Source organism: Hemitrygon akajei, chromosome 7 (genome assembly GCF_048418815.1).
Source record: "Hemitrygon akajei chromosome 7, sHemAka1.3, whole genome shotgun sequence".
In the NCBI taxonomy this organism is placed as follows: domain Eukaryota; kingdom Metazoa; phylum Chordata; class Chondrichthyes; order Myliobatiformes; family Dasyatidae; genus Hemitrygon; species Hemitrygon akajei.
The window spans coordinates 68,066,555-68,084,812 of NC_133130.1; the positions used below are offsets into that span (position 1 = coordinate 68,066,555).

The following is an 18,258-nucleotide window of genomic DNA, read 5'->3' on the forward strand; positions in this document are numbered from 1 at the left end:
AAAATGCACATTATTTTAAAAGATTTAGTCTCTTCTAGGCCATTCAGTATTTCTCTGCCAATAAATACAGCAAGTGGCGTTGCTGTTTCACAGTTCCAACAACACGGGCCAGAGCACTTTTATTTCCCCATTCCACTCTGGTGAGGTTTCTTGACCTTGAGGTTTAGTGGTCCATTCTAAAATGAGATGGGTTAAATTTTGGAACATGAGTGTTGGTAATCTGGTGGAGAGATTTAGATAAAATGAGTTGTGTATTTTAATTGCTTGGACGCCGTCATGCACTTGTTGTCTCTGCTGATGTGGTTAGCACAACACTTTGCAGTACAGGTGACCCGGATTCACTTCCTGCCACTGCGTGTAAGGAGTTTGTACTCTGTACGGGGATTCCTCCCGGTTCTCCCATTTCCTCCCGCAGACCAAAGATGTACTGGTTGGTAGGTAAATTGGTCATTGTAAATTGCCCCGTCATCAGGCTAGGATTAAATCAGGAGACTGCTGGACGGCATGGCTCAAAGATCATAAGCACCCTCTTTGATGTCCACCTGAATAAGAAGATTGGATCTAGTTTAACATGTTCTGTGAAAGTAGGCACTTGCAGATAAGCAAACCTTTATTACTGGAATATCATGCTAGATTTTTTTGAGGTTTAAATGCACAAATTTCTAACGGTGTGATTCTTTGGGCATATGTTTGTGAAATTGTTAGTATGGTCAATTAAGTTAGATTAAGTTTTTATCCATGGGTTTTATTTTATGAGGATATCAATTTCAGCAACACAAATCATTCGGGACACTTAAGTATTTGGCCAAATGGAACATGCAGCTGAATCCCATGAGGTCGCTGGGAGAACATGAAAACTCCTTAGACCACCTGAGATTCAGGTTGAACCTGTGTTGCTGGAACTGCGAAGCAGAACCATCACTTGCTGTATTTATTTTATTTAGAGATAGAGCACGGAACTGACCCTTCCAGCCCGCTGACCTGCACTGCCGAGCAACCAACTGATTTAACCCTAGCCTAACCACAGGACAGTGTATAATGAGCAATTAACCCAAGAACCAGTTTGTCTTTGGGAGAAAATCCACACAACACAGGGGAAGAATGCACAAACTTTCTTACAGAAGATGCCAGAACTAAAGTTCCATAAGGTCTGGGGACCTTTTATCGAGTACTTTCAAAACCTTCCTCCTGACTAGGGTTTTTTCTTTTTTTTCTTCTTTTCGGTCCCTTGCTTTCAGCTCCTTTTTTTTCTGGTAGTAGGCATTATTATCCTCTGTTGCTAAGTGTATTCACAGTCTGGGAGTTTGACTGTCCTGACTTATACTCTCTATATTGTGTGGTGGTCGGTCTGGAGTTGTTGTTTTTTTTTCTTGTGTTGTGGGGCTTGGGGAGGACACTAAGCTCACTTGTCTTTAATTTAGGTGCTTTTTTGTTAAATTCTCTTCCTTTGTAGCATATTGTTATTGTATGCTTAATTTTGCACTGTATTAATGCTCCTCATTGGGATTTGGGGTTTTTAATTTGTAAAATGTTTTGAAAAACTAATAAAAAAATTTTTTAAAAAGATGCCAGAACTGAACTTGGAACCCATGTGTCAATGTACCACCATGCTACACAACAGTTACGTAAGATGAGTAACCCTTGGGACACGGGCATTTTATCTCTTGCTGTCAATAATAAGCCTGCAACTGAGGCATTCACCGACCGGTCTTCTTCTTAACCTGTTCCTGTGAGGTGTAAGTGGATTATGGTATCAAATAAGGATACGGTTGATTTGGAGATGATGAATTTGAGAACCAGTTCTGATTACCTTTTGTGTTTTTAAACAGAATTTTACTTTGTTAATATTTAATAAAAGTTGCCTAAATTTGTGCACTTTTTTTAAAAAGTAGAAAACCTCTTGTCATACTGATATACATTCTAATTTGCATAACTGCCTTTAAAACACTATTATGGTTCAGTGGAATTAAAATTTGGAACAGTCCAGCTGAAGCAAAAAAATAAAAAATTTGATGTTACTTCCTGTATCAAATCTCTGGTATTGTATCAGAAAAATTGTATCAGAGAGCCCAGACATGATCACCAGAGGACTAATATATATAACTAGGCTTTTTCTCTTCCACTCATCAGATTCTTTTTACTTTGTATGCTAATGATTTGGATGATAGAATTGACAGCTTTGTTGCAAAGTATTCAGATGATGTGAAGGTAGGTGGAGGGCCAGGTAGTTTTGATGAAGTAGAGAGGCTACAGAAGGATTTAGACAGATTAGGAGAATGGGCAAAGAAATGGCAGATAGAATACAGTGTTGGGAAGTGTATGGTCGTGCACTTTGGAAAAAGAAATGAAAGGGTTGCCTATTTTTTTAAGTGATGAGAAAATACAAAAAAAAAACTGAGGTGCAAAGGGATTTGGGAGTCCTCGTGCAGGATTCCCTGAAGGTTAATTTGCAGGTTGAGTCTGGTGAGGAAGGCAAATGTGAAGTTAGCATTCATTTCAAGAGGACTAGAACATAAAAACAAGGATGTAATGTTGAGACTTAGTGAGGCCTCACTTGGAGTATTGTGAGCAGTTTTGGGCCCCTTGTCTTAGAAAGGATGTGCTGAAATTGGAGAGGGGTCAAAGGAGGTTCACGAAAATGATTCCCGGTTTTAACAATTTGAAGAGTCATTGATGGTTCTGAGCCTGTATTCATTGGAATTCAGAAGAATGATTGTGACCTCATTGAAGCCTATTATCTGGTGAAATGCCTTGATAGAGTGGATGTGGAGAAGATATTTCCTATGGTGGGAGAGTCTAAGACCAGAGGGCCCAGCCTCAGAATAGAGGGGCATCCTTTTAGAACGGAGTTGAGGAAAAATTTCTTCAGCCAGAGCCAGAGAGTGGTGGATCTGTCGAATTCTTTGCCACAGGTAGCTATGGAGGCTGTCACAATGTATATTTAAGGCAGAAGTTTATTCTTGATTGGTCAGGGCATGGGGGGATATGGGGAGAAGGCAGCAGAATTGGGGCCGAGAGGATAAATGGATCAGCCATGATGAAATGGTAGAAAAAGACTCGATAGGCCAAATAGCCTAATTCAGCTCCTATGTCTTATGACATTTTAAAGCTCTAAACAGTAAGTCACTAACTGGCAAGAATGTACAACCGATTACCCTACCTCAAGCTACCAGCAGAGCAGAAACAAAGAAGTACCCAAACAGTTTAAGTATTAAATGTGCCAGTATATTCCAAATGAAGTAATGATTATGTGCAAAAGGTCTATTCCAGAATAAATTCCATTTTCCCCAGGATTCATTTGCTACTAATTATAGATTTAGTGAAACAATAGACTCTTTTTGTACATTTGCCTCCCATTCCAATAAAACCTATTCTTTGTCTTGCCATTTCTGTAATGATATTGAGCATTGAAACTGGCTGTTCCAGTGTGCAGAGTAATAGAATTATGGCATATATCCACCATTTTCCACAGTCAAGGTTGCGGTCTCAGCTGAAGCAGGTATTGGGAGATGCGTACAGGTCATTAGGGAACTTTATGGAAACGGACGTCATTATCCTATCCCCAAACTGAATTTGTCAGCAAATTAAAAGCTTACTCTTTCCCCAGCTATGCCATAAGACACCAGAACTAAGCATATACTATTTCCTATTTCCATTAACATTTATAGCCCCTTTATTTTGATGAGGCTTGAAATCAACTGCCCCTACCAGTCTTTAAGGAAAACGAGTAGCATTCAAATAGGGAAGGAGAAAAAAGTAACATTCAAATTGGAAAGGAGAGATTCTTTTTTAAATTATGCAAATTGTTGCTATCACAAGCTATTTTGCCTAACACTATCCCCATACAAAACTGATAAACAGTCAAACTCCCCCATTTTCAGGTAATGACAGAACTACAAAGTTGATTTAGCAGGGTTCACTTAGGATGGCATGGTAGTGTGGTAGCTAATTGGATGATTTACGGTATCAGGTTAAACCATAAGATATAGGAGCAGAATTAGGCCACCTGGCCTATCAAGTCTGCTCCAGCATTACATCATTGCTGATCCAATTTTCCTCTCAACCTTAATCTCCTGCCTTCTCCCCATATCACTTCATGCCTTGATCAATCAAGAATTTATCAACTTTTGCCTTAAATATAAATAAAAACTTGGTCTCCACAGATTCACAACTCCCTGGCTAAAGAAATACCTCCTCATCTTCATTCTAAAAGGATGCCCCTCTTTTCTGAGGCTGTGTCCTCTAGTCTTAGACTCTCCCACCAGAGGAAACATGCCCTTGCATCAACTCTATCAAAACCTTTCACCATTTGATATGTTTCAATGAGGTCACCCCTCATTCGTCTGAATTCTAGTGAATACAGGCCTGGAGCCATCAAATACTTTTCATTTGACAAGCCATTCAATCTTTCATTTTCGTTAACCTCCTTTGAACCCTCTCCAGTTTCAGCACATACTTTCTAAGATAAGGGACCCAAATCTGCTCTCAATGCTCCAGCTGAGGCCTCACCAGTGCTTTATAAAGTCTCAACATTACATTTTTGCTTTTATATTCAAGCCCTCTTCAAACAAATGCTAAAATTGCATTTACTACTAGTCATTGGCAGCCAACCAGAAAAGGCTCCCTTGTTTCCCACTTTTTGCCTCCCACCAGTCAATCACTGCTTTATCATTGCTAGAATCTTCCACGTAATTCAATGGGCTCGTAGCTTGTTAAGTAGCCTCATGTGTCGCTCCTTGTCGAAAGCCTTCTGAAAATTCAAATGCACATCAACCAATTTATTTTTTCCCCTTCTCCCTTCCCTTTTTGCTTATTATTTCTCCTCCTGCTTATTATTTCTTTCAAAGAATTCTAACAGATTTGTCAGGCAAGATTTTTCCCTTGAGGAAACCATGTTGACAGTGGCCTATTTTACCATGTGCCTCCAAGTACCCTGAAACCACAAGCTTAACAATTGACTCTAACATCTTTTTAACCTTTGAGTCAGACTAACTGGCCTATAATTTCCTTTCTTCTGCCTCTCTCCCTTCTTGAAGAGTGGAGTGACATTTGTAATTTTTCAGTCTTCTGGAGCCATTCCAGAATCTAGTGATTCTTGAAAGATCATTACCAATGCCTCCCCAATCTCTTCAGCCGCATATTTTAGAACCCTGGGGCATGGTCCATCTGGTCCAGGTGACTTAGACCTTTCTGTTTCCCTTGAACCATCTCCCTGGTAATGATAACTTCACACACTTCATGATCCCTGACACATGGAATGTCCAGTATACTGCTAGTGTCTTCCACAGTGAAGACTGTTTGCACAATACTTATTCCATTCATCTGCCATTTCGTTGTCCTCCAATACTACCTCTCCAGAATCGTTTTCCAGTGGTCTGATATTATCTACTCTCACCTCTTTTTTACACTTAATATCTGAAGGAACTTTTGGTATCCTCTTTAATATTATTGGCGAGCTTTTGTATTCCATCTTTACCTTAATGACTTTTAGTTGCCTTCTCTTGGCATTTGAAAACTTCCAAATCCTGTAACTTCTTTCAAATTTTTGCTCTCTGATATGCCCTCTCTTTGGCTTTTATCTTGCTTTGACTTCTCTTGTTAGCCACGGTTGTGTCATCTTGCCTTTAGAATACTATTAGTTCTTTGGGCTGTGTCTATTCTGTGCCTTCTGAATTTCTTCCAGAAATTTCAGCCATTGCTGCTCTGCCATCATTCCTGTCAGTGTTCTTTTCCAATCAATTCTGGCCAGCTCCTCTCTCATGCCTCTAATTCCCTTTACTCCACTGTAATCATGATACATCTGACTTCAGTTGCTTCTTAAAATTCAGGGTGAATTTGATCATATTATGATTACTTTCCCTTTGGGGTTCTTTTACCCACTTGAACATCTCTAACCAACCTGCCCGCAAGGATATTGGACCCCTTCGGGTTCAGGTGTAACCCATCCTTTTTGTACAGGTCATACCTTCCCCAGAAGAGATCCCAGTGATCCAGAAATCTGAACCCCTGTCCCCTGCACCAGGTCCTTAGACGCACATTAACCTGCCAAATCATCATATTCTTGTCCCCACTGGCACGTGACACAGGCAGCAATCCAGTCATTGTCAATTCCAGCTCTGTGTCCAACCTCCTTAAAATAACACAGCAGCCCAAATGGAGTGAGATGCACATTTTGTGACAGGGAATAAGGGAATGTTGCTGACTATGAAGGTTTCCATTGGAGGAACGAGTATTTACTAATTTAGTTCAGTTTGGTTGATGGTGTGAATGCCAAGTGACTGTCTGTCCAAGGTGCCACGTGAATAATTGCTCCCCTTACTCTCAGGATAAGGAGTTTGAGGAAAGTTTTACCTGGCCTCTGGAGGTCAGATGCCATGTTTAAGTATATTCAAAACAGGAATTGGTGGATGTTTGACTGGGGGATTTTTGGCCTGAACAGAAAGTGAGTTCAGTCATGACTTGGTGGAATCATTAGGAAGGATGCAGAGGCCATTTGGCCACAAGAGCTGGAGTATGACTCTTTCTGCAGCCAGAGATCCAGCTGCTTTTGTTTTTACATGTGTAAGCAAGACAGTCCCCAAAATTGAATCGTTGCTTTTGGAAGTTCACAATTCAGAAATGAGCTAATAAAATTGTAATCTAAATTTGAAATTTTGTAAGTTTTCTGTCTATTTCTACTTGAGTAACTAAAACTTATCACTAGCTACCGAGAAGCTAAATTTTAGGTTCTAAGTCTCTTAATGTAAAGCATTGAGTTATGAGCACATTTAAATGTTGTTGAAAATTGAGCTAATGGAAGAAAGAATGTTTGAAAGCCCAGACTGCATTATGTTCTTTCACAATAGAAGTGGCAGGGGGGTGGGGGGGGGGGGGTGGGTGGGAATGGGGACTTGTAAACAGTGTGCTTTTTGATGTATAGAGCCTTGTTGAAATTAGCAGCACTGTATTCCTATGTCAGCAATACTTGTGTAGGAGCAAAGTTCAAAGTTGAAAAAACTTAGCTGAGGATTGTCATGTCAACTCAAAATTACAGTAACAAGTATGCCTTATTCTTTGCATGCTGAAAGCTTGTTCAATATAAATTTATTATTGAAGTACACATATGTCACCATATACAACGTTGAGATTGGTTTACTTGCGGGCATACACATAAATCCAAGAACCACAAAATCCAAGAATCAATGCAAGACCACATCCAACAGGGTGGACAAACAACCAATGTGCAAAAGACTACAAACTGCTCAAATGCAGAAGAAATAATAACAAACAAACTTTTGGGAGATTCCTGGATAGATACACAGAGCTTAGAGAAATAGAGGGCTATTGGTAACCCGAGATAATATCTAAAGTAAGGACATGGTCAGAACAGCATTGTGGACCAAAGGGCCTGGATTGTGCTGTCGGTTTTCTATGTTTCTAACCAATACATAACAGGAAAGAGATGAAGAGTCCTTGAAACTGAGTCCATAGGTTTCTTTAACTATTCTGAAGTCTTGTTTTAATGAGCTGAAGTTAGTTGAACTGAAAAGTGTTTTCCTCAATGGACCAGCTGTGGATTTATGCATTTGAAATGGCCTAAAAGTTTTATTTTGAGCTGTTTATCCTAAATCACAAGATCTTTTTCTGACTCTCATATTTTTCCAAAGAAGTTAGTACTATATGAGATGAAAATGTGCTGGAAACACTGCTGTTCAGGCAAGCTCTGCAAAAAATACTTCAAGTCAAAGACCTTCGGAACTGGAAATAAATACTTTCGAGCTTTGACAAAAGTCTTTGACCCAAAACATTTAATTCTACTTCTCTCTCCACAGATGCTGCCCAGCCGCAATTTTTTTTTAATATTTTTGATTTCCAACTTGAAGTTTTTCTGTAAGAACTGTATGGGTTTTTATCATTTTTTAAAAAATGATGATTAATCGAGTTGGGTGTGAAATTCCCAAAGGGAAGCTTTCTTTGTTCATGGACTACTTTGCAAATGTTAACAATTTTCATAGCCTTGTTTTTATTGGTACACTTCATTTGTTGATACTAACAGCTACAGCTATTGAGTGGAGAAATGACAACATGTAGGCATGAGTTATTGAGCTGCTTTTTTATATAAAACAAAAGCTGGAATGGTGTCAAATTAATGGTTTAAATGCAGCAAGTGTCATCTTGCACCCATTTGTCATCGCTATGCTATAGAAACCAGTAGAACAACTTCAGATTACAGAAGATCTGAGTGCAACTGAGAGCATCCTGAAGGTTTCAATATTTTAAGACGTACTCCAATGCAATTGTTTTATTTGCCACCATATTCCAAATCCACCCAGATGAGATTTGGAGGATGGCAGCAAGTAGAAGAATTGCATTGGAATATCCTAGCATACTTTTAGCTGTGGTTCTCTTGTTTATTCCATTTGTTTTAAGTAAATTGGGGAAAAGATTGAGGTATATTTTAAAGTGTGTTTTCATTTAGATTTTGCAGTGCTACATCTGTGTACTGAGTTATGAGATTTGACGACGTGCAGGTGTTTTCCAGCCATTTTCATGCTTTGAATCGTGATGAAATTTCTTTTTGAGAGTGAAATCCAAAATATACAGTCTGCTACTGAATATAATTTTTACTGGTGGGTCACTGGTATTTGGCCCATCATGAGTTGCAACTGTTTGAATAGCATAGTTAGTTGGACCCAATTCTTTACTAGTATGGTTGCCCTGAAATGGAGCTCTGCTATGGAGTCAAGAGTTAAATGTCTGAGGTGCTTCATGTGGGTGCAGGGGTAACAAATAAAACATCTGGTGCTTCAATTTTCAATCTTCATTTCTGACCACTTGTGTTTTCCCTCTCTGCCTCTTTTTCACCAGCCCTTCGCTCTTGTGTGTTTCTCCTGAATCCCCACTTCAGATGTGAAAGTGGCCAGGGTCCCTGCTTTGCAGATGTTCACTGGGTTATGAATTGCGTCAGATTTCTTCTTTCTCGATTCCACTTTGTGGAGAAGGAAGGAAAGTGACAATTATTTAATGAGCCCTATTGGATTTCATTTCTGGGAATTGAAAATCACTGAGCTTTGTAACTCCACACAACTTCATATTTATCTCTGAAAAATGTGGAAGCTACTTGTACCACTGAAGTATGCAGCTAATTAGGTTGCATGAGGCCAACAAAGTGGCAATGTCAGTGAGGGCTTTGGCTGAAAGTTATGCATTTGCCCTTTTTTTTTGGTGCCAGCTTCTTGAATTTAGTGAAATTAAAGTCAGTCAAATAAAATGAAGAAACATGTGAGCAGTCCCTGGGTTGTATAAGTACAGTCGGCCTTCCTTATCCGCAGGCGATTGATTCCGAGACCCCCCGCAGATACCAAAAAACGCAGATGCTCAAGTCCCTTATTTAACCTGTCTTAGTGTGGTGGTCTTTAGGACCCAGCAGAACCCCAGACCTTATTTAACCTGTCTCAGTGCTGTGGACATTAGGACCTGGTGGTGCAGCACTGAATCCACAGTGTTTCTGTTCACAAAAATAATCACAATTGAAAATATGGTGGAAGTAATAAAGCGATCGGAAAGAGGTGAAACGCCATCGGTCATTGGAAAAGTGTTAGGCTACGTCGGTCAACAATCGGAACAATTTTAATGGAGCATGAGAAAGGCCCTGCCCTGATGAAAGCTACAATTATTACTAAGCAATGCAGTGGTTTAATTATTGAAATACATAATGTTTCTTAAGTGTTATATATGCATAGAAAGGTAAAATATATACTATATAATAAGACAAACGTTTGACTAACTGACGCTGAATAATACTGGATGTACCTGTTCCGACTTCAAATCCAACTTAAAGACGAACTCAGGAACGGAACCTGTTCATAACAGGGGGACTGCATGTACTTTTAAATTATCTCTAGATTGCTTATAATACCTAATGCAATGCAAATGCTATGTAAATAGTTGTTGCACTGTATTGTTTAGGGAATAACGACAAGAAAAAGTAGTCTGTACACGTTCAAACAATGAGTGCTGGAGAGAACTTCTGGGTTTTCCCAGTCCGCGGTTGGTTGAATCCGCGCGTGCGGAATCCGCGGATAAGGAGGGCCGACTGTATTCAATTGATGAACTGTCTATAACTGTTTCTTTAGCTATCCATGTAGCATCAGTTGTGCATACACTTCATACAATTTCATCTCAACCAATATTCATTTCCCCTTATGGAATATAAACTGTCCACTTGATAATGAATGACATTAACCATTATCTTAAAATTCTTTACACATTCTCCTAAAATATTTAGTTGGATTTCTGTAAGTCATGTTTTCTGTTACCCAGGGAGACCCTACATTTACAAAAAAATCATCTCCATCATGAATATATGCTAATTTTAGTTTATCAGCAAAAATGCATTTTCTTTTGAATTGTCTGGTATTTGCATATCCCCAAATGGACCAAAGCTTGGTAACCTGGACTCGTGTGATAGCAGTTTGTCAAGTGCCCAATTGTGGTTAAAACTCTGGTGATTGCTCCGTTTTGCTTTGGTAAAGTTGTTTTCATTTGTAACCAGTCTTCTTCTTTTAGACTGGACATACCAGTTAATTTGTTTGATTATTTAAAAGCTGTTTGCTTTCTTTCCATACTTTTGCATTAAGTTTGTTTGTATATGAGCTGAGCTGTGTTAAGTTCTGCTGTAATTAATGCAGTGTTTGGTTGTTCTGGAAGTCCCTGTTGAGCTTGTGAATTTTTACAAGATGCAGAGCAGTGGTTTGCAAATATTTTTGAGTTACTGCCCCCTTAGCTCCCAGACCACATCCCCAACCACACCCCCCGCCTGTTCTGACCATTACATATAAACTATGAAGAATTTTGATTGGAGTGACAAATAATTGCAAAAAAATCAAAACTATTTAGAGCTATAAAATCCTTTAATTACAATGAAAGCAATTTTCATCAACTAATTTGGTGTACTTTAGTAGTTTTTCACCACTTCAGTGCTTTTTCACATTTCACTGATATGGATGGGCTTGGTGCAGTGATACCAGCATCTCAGTATCAGGCTGAAGGTCACTCAGGAGTCTCATATCTCCATGTTCAGTAATTTACAGTCTTTTTCATTCATTGTCTGAAGTTGGGCAACTGCACTGAAACCTCGCTCCACTAAACGTTGTGCTGGAAAGGCAATAGAGGAGGACATCTTGACCTTTTTCCACAGTACAGCATAGCATTCAGAGATTTCTTTGTGCAACTAAAAGTCTTCATGACTTGTATTTGAACTTTTGCTTCAACTCAGTAATTTTGTAGCAAGATCAGTTTTTCCTCTGTCGTTCCTGTTAATTCCTCATTAGAAGTGTTCAGGGATTGATTTATTAGCCAAATTGGAATTTGGATTGAGAGAAGATCCTGAAATCTCACTGACATGTCGTTCTGCAACTTACCCGGGGGGGGGGGGCACAGAGAAGTAGAATATAAGAGCAAAGATGTGATGGTGAGGCTTTATCAGACCATACTTGGATTACTGTGAGCAGTTTTTGACCCCTTATCTTAAAAAAAGAAAGATGTTCCAGCTTTGGAGAGGGTCAGGAAGAGGTACTTGAGAATGATTCTGGGAATGAAAGGGTTAAGGCATGTGGAGTATTTGATGGCTCAAGGCCTGCACTTGTTGGAGTTCAAAAGAATGGGTGGAGATCTCATTGGAAACTCTTTGAATATTGAAAGGCCTAGATCAGGGGTTCCCAACCCGAGGTCCACAGGCCCCATAATTAATGGTTTTAGTCCATGGCATAAAAAAGGTTGGGAATCCCTGGCCCTGATACAGTAGATGAGGTTTCCCATAGTGGGTGAGTCTAGAACTGGAGGGCACAGCCTCAGAATAGAGGAATGTCCATTTAGAACAAAGATGAGAAGGTATTTATTTCACCAGAGGGTGGTGAATCTGGAATTGGAGGTAAAGTGGAGGTTTGTAAATTCTTGATTAATTATGACATCAAAGGTTACAGGGAAAAGGCAGGCTAATGGGGTTGAGAGGGATAATAAATCAGCCTTGATGGAATGGTGGAGCAGAATCGATGGGCCAAATGGCCTAATTCGGCTCCTATGCCTTATGACCTTATTATAGGCTTAAATAGGGTTAACCTGGACAGAAATATGGTGACTACTGTTGGCTTTGATACAATTCACATCATTTCCTTGAAAATGAGGTTTGATTTCATTAACGTGAATAAATCTGACAAATAAGTAATGTCATGCCTAATATTCTTGAGTTGATTACTGAATGAAGCAATAGAGTCTTCAAAGTTTCAGAAAGTTCAAAAAAACGTATCAGGCAGTTTTAGAGCCATCTGACTTCTGTGTGCAACAGCAAGTGTTCAAGCTTTTCATCATTCTCAATAGAAACCTCTCAAATTAGTCGAGAATTGAGAGTACAGGACTTTGTTTGATTTCTGATAACAGTATTGTTTTTTGCACGAAGATGATTGTGAATTACACAATGAATGGTAAGTATGTTAGATACAGCTTTTTTTCAATAAAGTAATAACCCACAGCGGTGTCTTGTCATTGGAGTCCCATGTATTACGCAAGCAAAAATGTTGGTGAGCGGTATGTCCTTCTCTTTGGAAAAATTGCACAACAAACCAAACTACTGACTCTCTCTTTATCTGTTTCTAGTCCCCCTGCAAATAACAATTCATGAACCATGCTTTCACCTTCTATTAACCTTCAGGTGGTGGATCACTACCCTGACGTTGTCCTGTAAAATGTCAATCCCCCGCACTACACAGTGTACTTCAGTGGTCCCCAACCACCGGGCCGGAGGAAACGATACGAGTCAGCTGCACCTTTCCTCATTCCCTGTCACACCCACTGTTGAACTTGAACCCACACGAGGTCATCAGTTGCCTAACCGCAGTGATACCCTCGCACAGCCGGCAGGAAGTGCCGTTGCTAGGCGGCGCCTCTAAACCTGTTTAGCACTCTGAATGTTCGTGGGGAACCCAGTGCTAAAATATTCGCAGACGACCTAATTCGGGCTCAGCGTATCATAAGTATCAGAGCAGCTACCATACTGCGATCTACTGAAACAAACTTTTGTTGGCTGATAGATCCTACAAGGGGGGCGGGCGCGGGCCTGTCATTCTCCTCGCTTGGTCAGTCATTCTCTCCGGACTGCGATCGCCGCGGCCCTGGCACAGAGACCTCCTGACCTTGTCCTCTCACCCCACCAACGACCAGCTGCACCTAGCCAAGGCGTCTGGCAGCGGGCGTGAGACTGTCCAATAAGTTTGTCATGTTCTATTCATCCCCCTTTTTAATTTGCTAATAATGTTGATTCCAAATTTCATTTGAGCAAAAAAAGTTAATTTATTAATTCTGAAGACTCTCTTATCCGAAGAAAAATATGTTAATGTATTTGCTAACTGCTAAAATTCTTTCTTATACCTATCTTCAAATATGACCTGCTTCCGAACCTGCATTTTGTTTGTGTTACTGTGCATTTTGAGCTTCTGTGAAGTTTCTTGTGTTCAGATATATTTTGTTCAAAACACTTTTGTCTTTTAGTTGGAATGTAATGGCGAGATTGTATAAGACATTGGTGAGACCGAATTTGGAGTATTGTGTGCAGTTTTGGTCACCTAATTACAGGAAGGATATTAATAAGGTTGAAAAAGTGCAGAGAAGGTTTACAAGGATGTTGCCGGGACTTGAGAAACTGAGTGACAGAGAAAGGTTGAATAGGTTAGGACTTTATTCCCTGGAGCGTAGGAGAATGAGGGGTGATTTGATAGAGGTGTATAAAATTATATATTTGGTATATTAATTTGATAGAGGGTATAGATAGAGTGAATGCAAGCAGGCTTTTCCCACTGAGGCTAGGGGAGAAAAAACCAGAGGTCATGGGTTAAGGGTAGAGGGGGAAAAGTTTAAAGGGAACATTAGGGGGGGCTTCTTCACTCAGAGTGATGGGAGTGTGGAATGAGCTGCCAGATGAAGTGGTGAATGCGGGCTCACTTTTGACTTTTAACAGTTAAGAAAAACTTGGACAGGTACATGGATGAGAGGTGTATGGAGGGATATGGCCCAGGTGCAGGTCAGTGGGACTAGGCAGAAAAATGGTTCGGCACAGCCAAGAAGGGCCAAAAGGCCTGTTTCTGTGCTGTAATGTTCTATGGTTCTATCTGTTATTAATTTTTTTACTGTTTCTGTTAATGAGTTTTATTAGTTATTTTTAGGAATGATTTAATACTTGCAACACAAGATCAAACTCATTTCTCTTCTGCCTTTTTCTTTCCCCCACCCCCAAATGCACAATGGAATAAACTGATATTTAAACTCTGCAATATAAGTAACATGGGAAATGTGATATTGCACATTTTACAAAAATTCTACAAGTCTTGGCATACCATAATGTCAAATTGTTTGAATCTGCAATGAATTTACATAGTTGGCTTTATTCACTCTGAGTTTGTCAAAAAAAATGTTATTTGATATTACTAGTCATCAGATGGAGCTATGACCTATGTTCTTTGTTCTGTAGATTTTGGAATTTGCAAGTTTGGGAGGCATATTCAAAGTTTATGGTGAGTGGCTATTGTGTGTCTTGCAATTTTTGCATTTTGCAGCCAAGTTTGAATATTTTGCAGGACGATGTCCTGGGCAGCTCATGAGAAAGGAATTTGGTAGAGAATTTTGTATTGTTTTTTCGTTGATGTCAGTGTGTGGCTGTGTTTGATTAGAAGTGCTCCTGAATACATTGTGAGAGCTGGACAAACTTTGGTAGTTGTGCCTCTCTCCCAATATTCTGCATAAAATTCTTATGTTTCTTTCTGTTAGGATCTGGATGAAAAAATATATTCTCCATGAGCAAATAATAATGTAATTAATTCACTTGACCAATTTTCATTCCAGAAGTTAACTTCTCTCTGTTGAACTTGTATGTGGACAAATTTCTCAAATTTTGTACATACAGGATGAATTGAATTGATTAAAGACTCTGAGGACTTTTCTGCTGACCAAGCACAGATTATACACTTTATTTGAAAGTTGTAAGCTCCATATAGTGCCACCTACAGTGGATCCATTGAGAAATTTAGAGCTGCTAGGCAGGTGCAATTGATTTTAAATGAATATGATCAAATCTTGCCTCATAACTGCAGAAAATGCAGTTTTTTTTTTCACCTCTCCTCTTCCCACAACCCAGAGACCCAGTCTGTCTTGGAGAAGAAGTAGTTTACTTGTATTTCCCATCTAATGTGCCATGTTCATTATTCACAATATGGTCTCCACTGCATTGGAGAAACCAAACTCAGATTGGGTGATCTCTTTGCACAGCACTTATCTTCAGTCCACAGGAGTGACCCTGGGCTTTTGGTTGCCTGTAATTTGAATTTGCAGTTGACACTTGTATCTGTGGCTGCCTGCACTGTTGCAAGCAGACAAAATACAGACTTGAAGAAAATTTATTATCTGTCCGAGCACACTGCCGGTCTTCTGAATGGGTATTGAACTTTGCAGTTTTGGGGAATATGCTTTGTGTCTTTAGTAGATCTGGCCACTTCTGCCTGTCATAATTTTGACTGAGTTTTTCTTCAGTTGATGTGGACATGTTCCAAAGCCTAGTTATTGAGCAACATACTCATTGCTACCATCAAGGTGGTGTACAGGAGCCTGAAGACACACACTCAGTGTCTAGGAAAAGATTCTTCCCCTCTGTCATCAGATTTCTGAATGGAGCATGAGCCCATTAACACAACTTCAAATTTCACTACATATTCCAGTGCTATTAAACATGATTCTGATTCATATTGCATTGTCAAAGAATTAAAGTTGACTCTAACAGTCACACTGACTAATGCAGTCTTTTGCTATCTGACATATTCCCTTTGTTCTATGCATCTCATAAAATATTGCACTTTTAGAATCTGTGGAGTGTTTCCAGCACTTTCAGCTTTTGTTTCAGATTTCTAGCACGTGTAATTTGTTGATTTCCGTCCTTCAATCAATGTGCTTTTGAGGTGCAATTAAAACTTTTGTTATATTCATAACCATAGCAAATCTTTTAACTGATAAATATAGTCAGGAGAAGTTCTGCAGATGCGGGAAATCCAAAGCAGCACATGTTCCAACGTTTCAGGCTATGACCCTTGGAATACCTTCTATGTTGAATTTGTAAGGTTGTGATGTAATATGACTGCATCTACTTCAATTTTGGGTGAAACTTGATCTCCCCTATATTAAGACATGGCTAACATCTTTTTCAGTATAATGAATGCACTTTTAATAATGCATTTTGTATATGGGGACAAGAAACCTTAAATAAAATATCAATTTGGTTTTACACAATGTTGTATCTTTAGATAATTTTCATCATGCAACAGGCTTGTTCCCACTCTATTCAATACGGCCATTCCTCCTTATCTCTAGTTGAAACCAGATGTTAAAATAATTGTTTTTTTAAGTTCTATGTTCTGGCAAAGCCTGCCATTTTATTTGTTTTCTATTTTAGGTATACTAAAATAACAAACATCTGAAGAGGGGAATCTCAATGATGTAATTGACTATTAAACAGAATTTGTTTTTTTTTTACATATTTAGCCTAAAATTGCAGCAGAATGGGTGACTTTGAGTGACTTTTTAAACTTGCTGCAGTATATATCTAGGATCACAATGGCCATCATTCAATTTTGTCTTATGAGTCACAGATAGTACAGATCTTTGCAAGCTAATGTTCCATTTCCTTCCCAGATTCCCATGACTATCTGTCTAATGTAACTTTTTCCAACAGGGTGTTTGCTCTGATGCTTATCTTCTGTTGCCTGGACTACATTTTTTGAGTGTGCCAGTGTAACAGACTTTGTCAATGTTATCGGAATCAGGTTTATTATCACTGAAATGTATTGTGAAATTTGTGACAGTATTACAGTATATTGCATGAAAATTCTACAAGTTACAATAAGGAATATAAATAGGTTGTGCAAAAAGAGCAACGTAGTAAGATGGTGTTCATGGACCATTCAGAAATGTGGTGGTGGAGGGAAAGAAGCTGTTTCTAAAATGTTGAGTGTGTCTTCAGGCTCCTGTACCACCACCTCAATGGTAGTAATGAGCGGAAGGCATGTCCTGGATGGTGAGAGTCCTTAACAAAGGATGGCGTCTTCTTGAGGCATCGCCTTTTGAAGATGTGATGGGGAGGCTAGTGCCCGTGATAACTGGCTGAGTTATTAACCCTTTAGCTTTTTCCAGTCCTGTGCTTTGGCACCTCCATACCAGACAGTCATGTCACCAGTCAGAGTGCCTCATTGCCAGTAGAAACTTGCCAGTCTTTGGTAACATACCAAATCTCATCAACGTCCTAAGGAAATATAGTGGCCAGTGTGCCTCCTTTGTAATTGCATCAGTACGTTAGCCTAGGATTGATCTTGAGAGTGAGGTTGATACCCCAGAACTTGAAGCTGCTCACCCTTTCCACTACTGACTCCTTGATGAGAGCTGCTATGTGTCCTCCTGCCTGAAGACCACAGTCAATTCCTTTGCCTTACTGATGTTGAGTACAAGGTTGTTGTGCCACCACTCAACCAGCCGATCTGTGTCACTCCTGTACGCCGCCTTATCACCAACTGAGGTTCTGCCGATGTTTGTTGCAGCTGCATTTACTTAGCAGAGCATGCCTTTTGCTTGATGATTTTTGCATTCCGACCATTCCACTTTTTCTGTCTGTTTTTGCTGTGGTCATTCTTTTTGTACTTTCAACAAGCTGTTAACACAGCACAAAATAAGATGTATCATAAATTTATCAAATTCTTGGTGTACTCAAAAGGGGATATTTATACATATACTATGCTGGTAAGCTAAGTTCCTTTCTTGAAGGACCTTAATGATATTACATCAGCATTTTCAGTGATCATGACTTCTGTCTGAGACGAGCTTCTTAAATTCCAGATTTATTTGGTTTGAATTTAATTTCCCCAACTGCCAAGGTGTATTGATCTGCTTGTCCCTTTTATCAATGAACCCTTTCACCAGGCTGCTAGACCAGTGTATTAACCATTTGAGTTAAATACCAATCACTCCATTGTTACTTCATTTGGAATTACAAAAATTCCACAGCCTCAGCTTTCAAAAGTAACTACTTAATATCAAGCTGAGTTTCTGATTGCACAGACCTCTCCTGCACTGAGGCTACATCTACACTAGACCAGATAAAGCTGTAACCAAAGCTTTTACTTTTCCTAAAACGCCCTCCAGAGTGTGTAAATTTGAAAACGCCGCTTGGGCAAGAGTGGTGTGGAAGGGGTA

The 18,258-nt window shown here is 39.4% G+C and overlaps 1 protein-coding gene across 3 annotated transcripts in view; it reads left to right on the forward strand.

Annotated features, from left to right (window-relative positions):
- cnksr3 (cnksr family member 3) overlaps window positions 1-18,258 on the forward strand; it is a 102,255-nt gene that overhangs the window by 12,162 nt on the left and 71,835 nt on the right. The window contains exon 1 of one of the 3 annotated variants that reach the window (XM_073051105.1): window positions 14,525-14,543. The exons of the other annotated variants lie outside the window; for them this stretch is intronic. The gene's annotated coding sequence lies outside the window, so the exon portion shown is untranslated. Of the gene's footprint in view, window positions 1-14,524; window positions 14,544-18,258 lie in introns of those variants that run through there. 3 annotated transcript variants of the gene reach the window in all.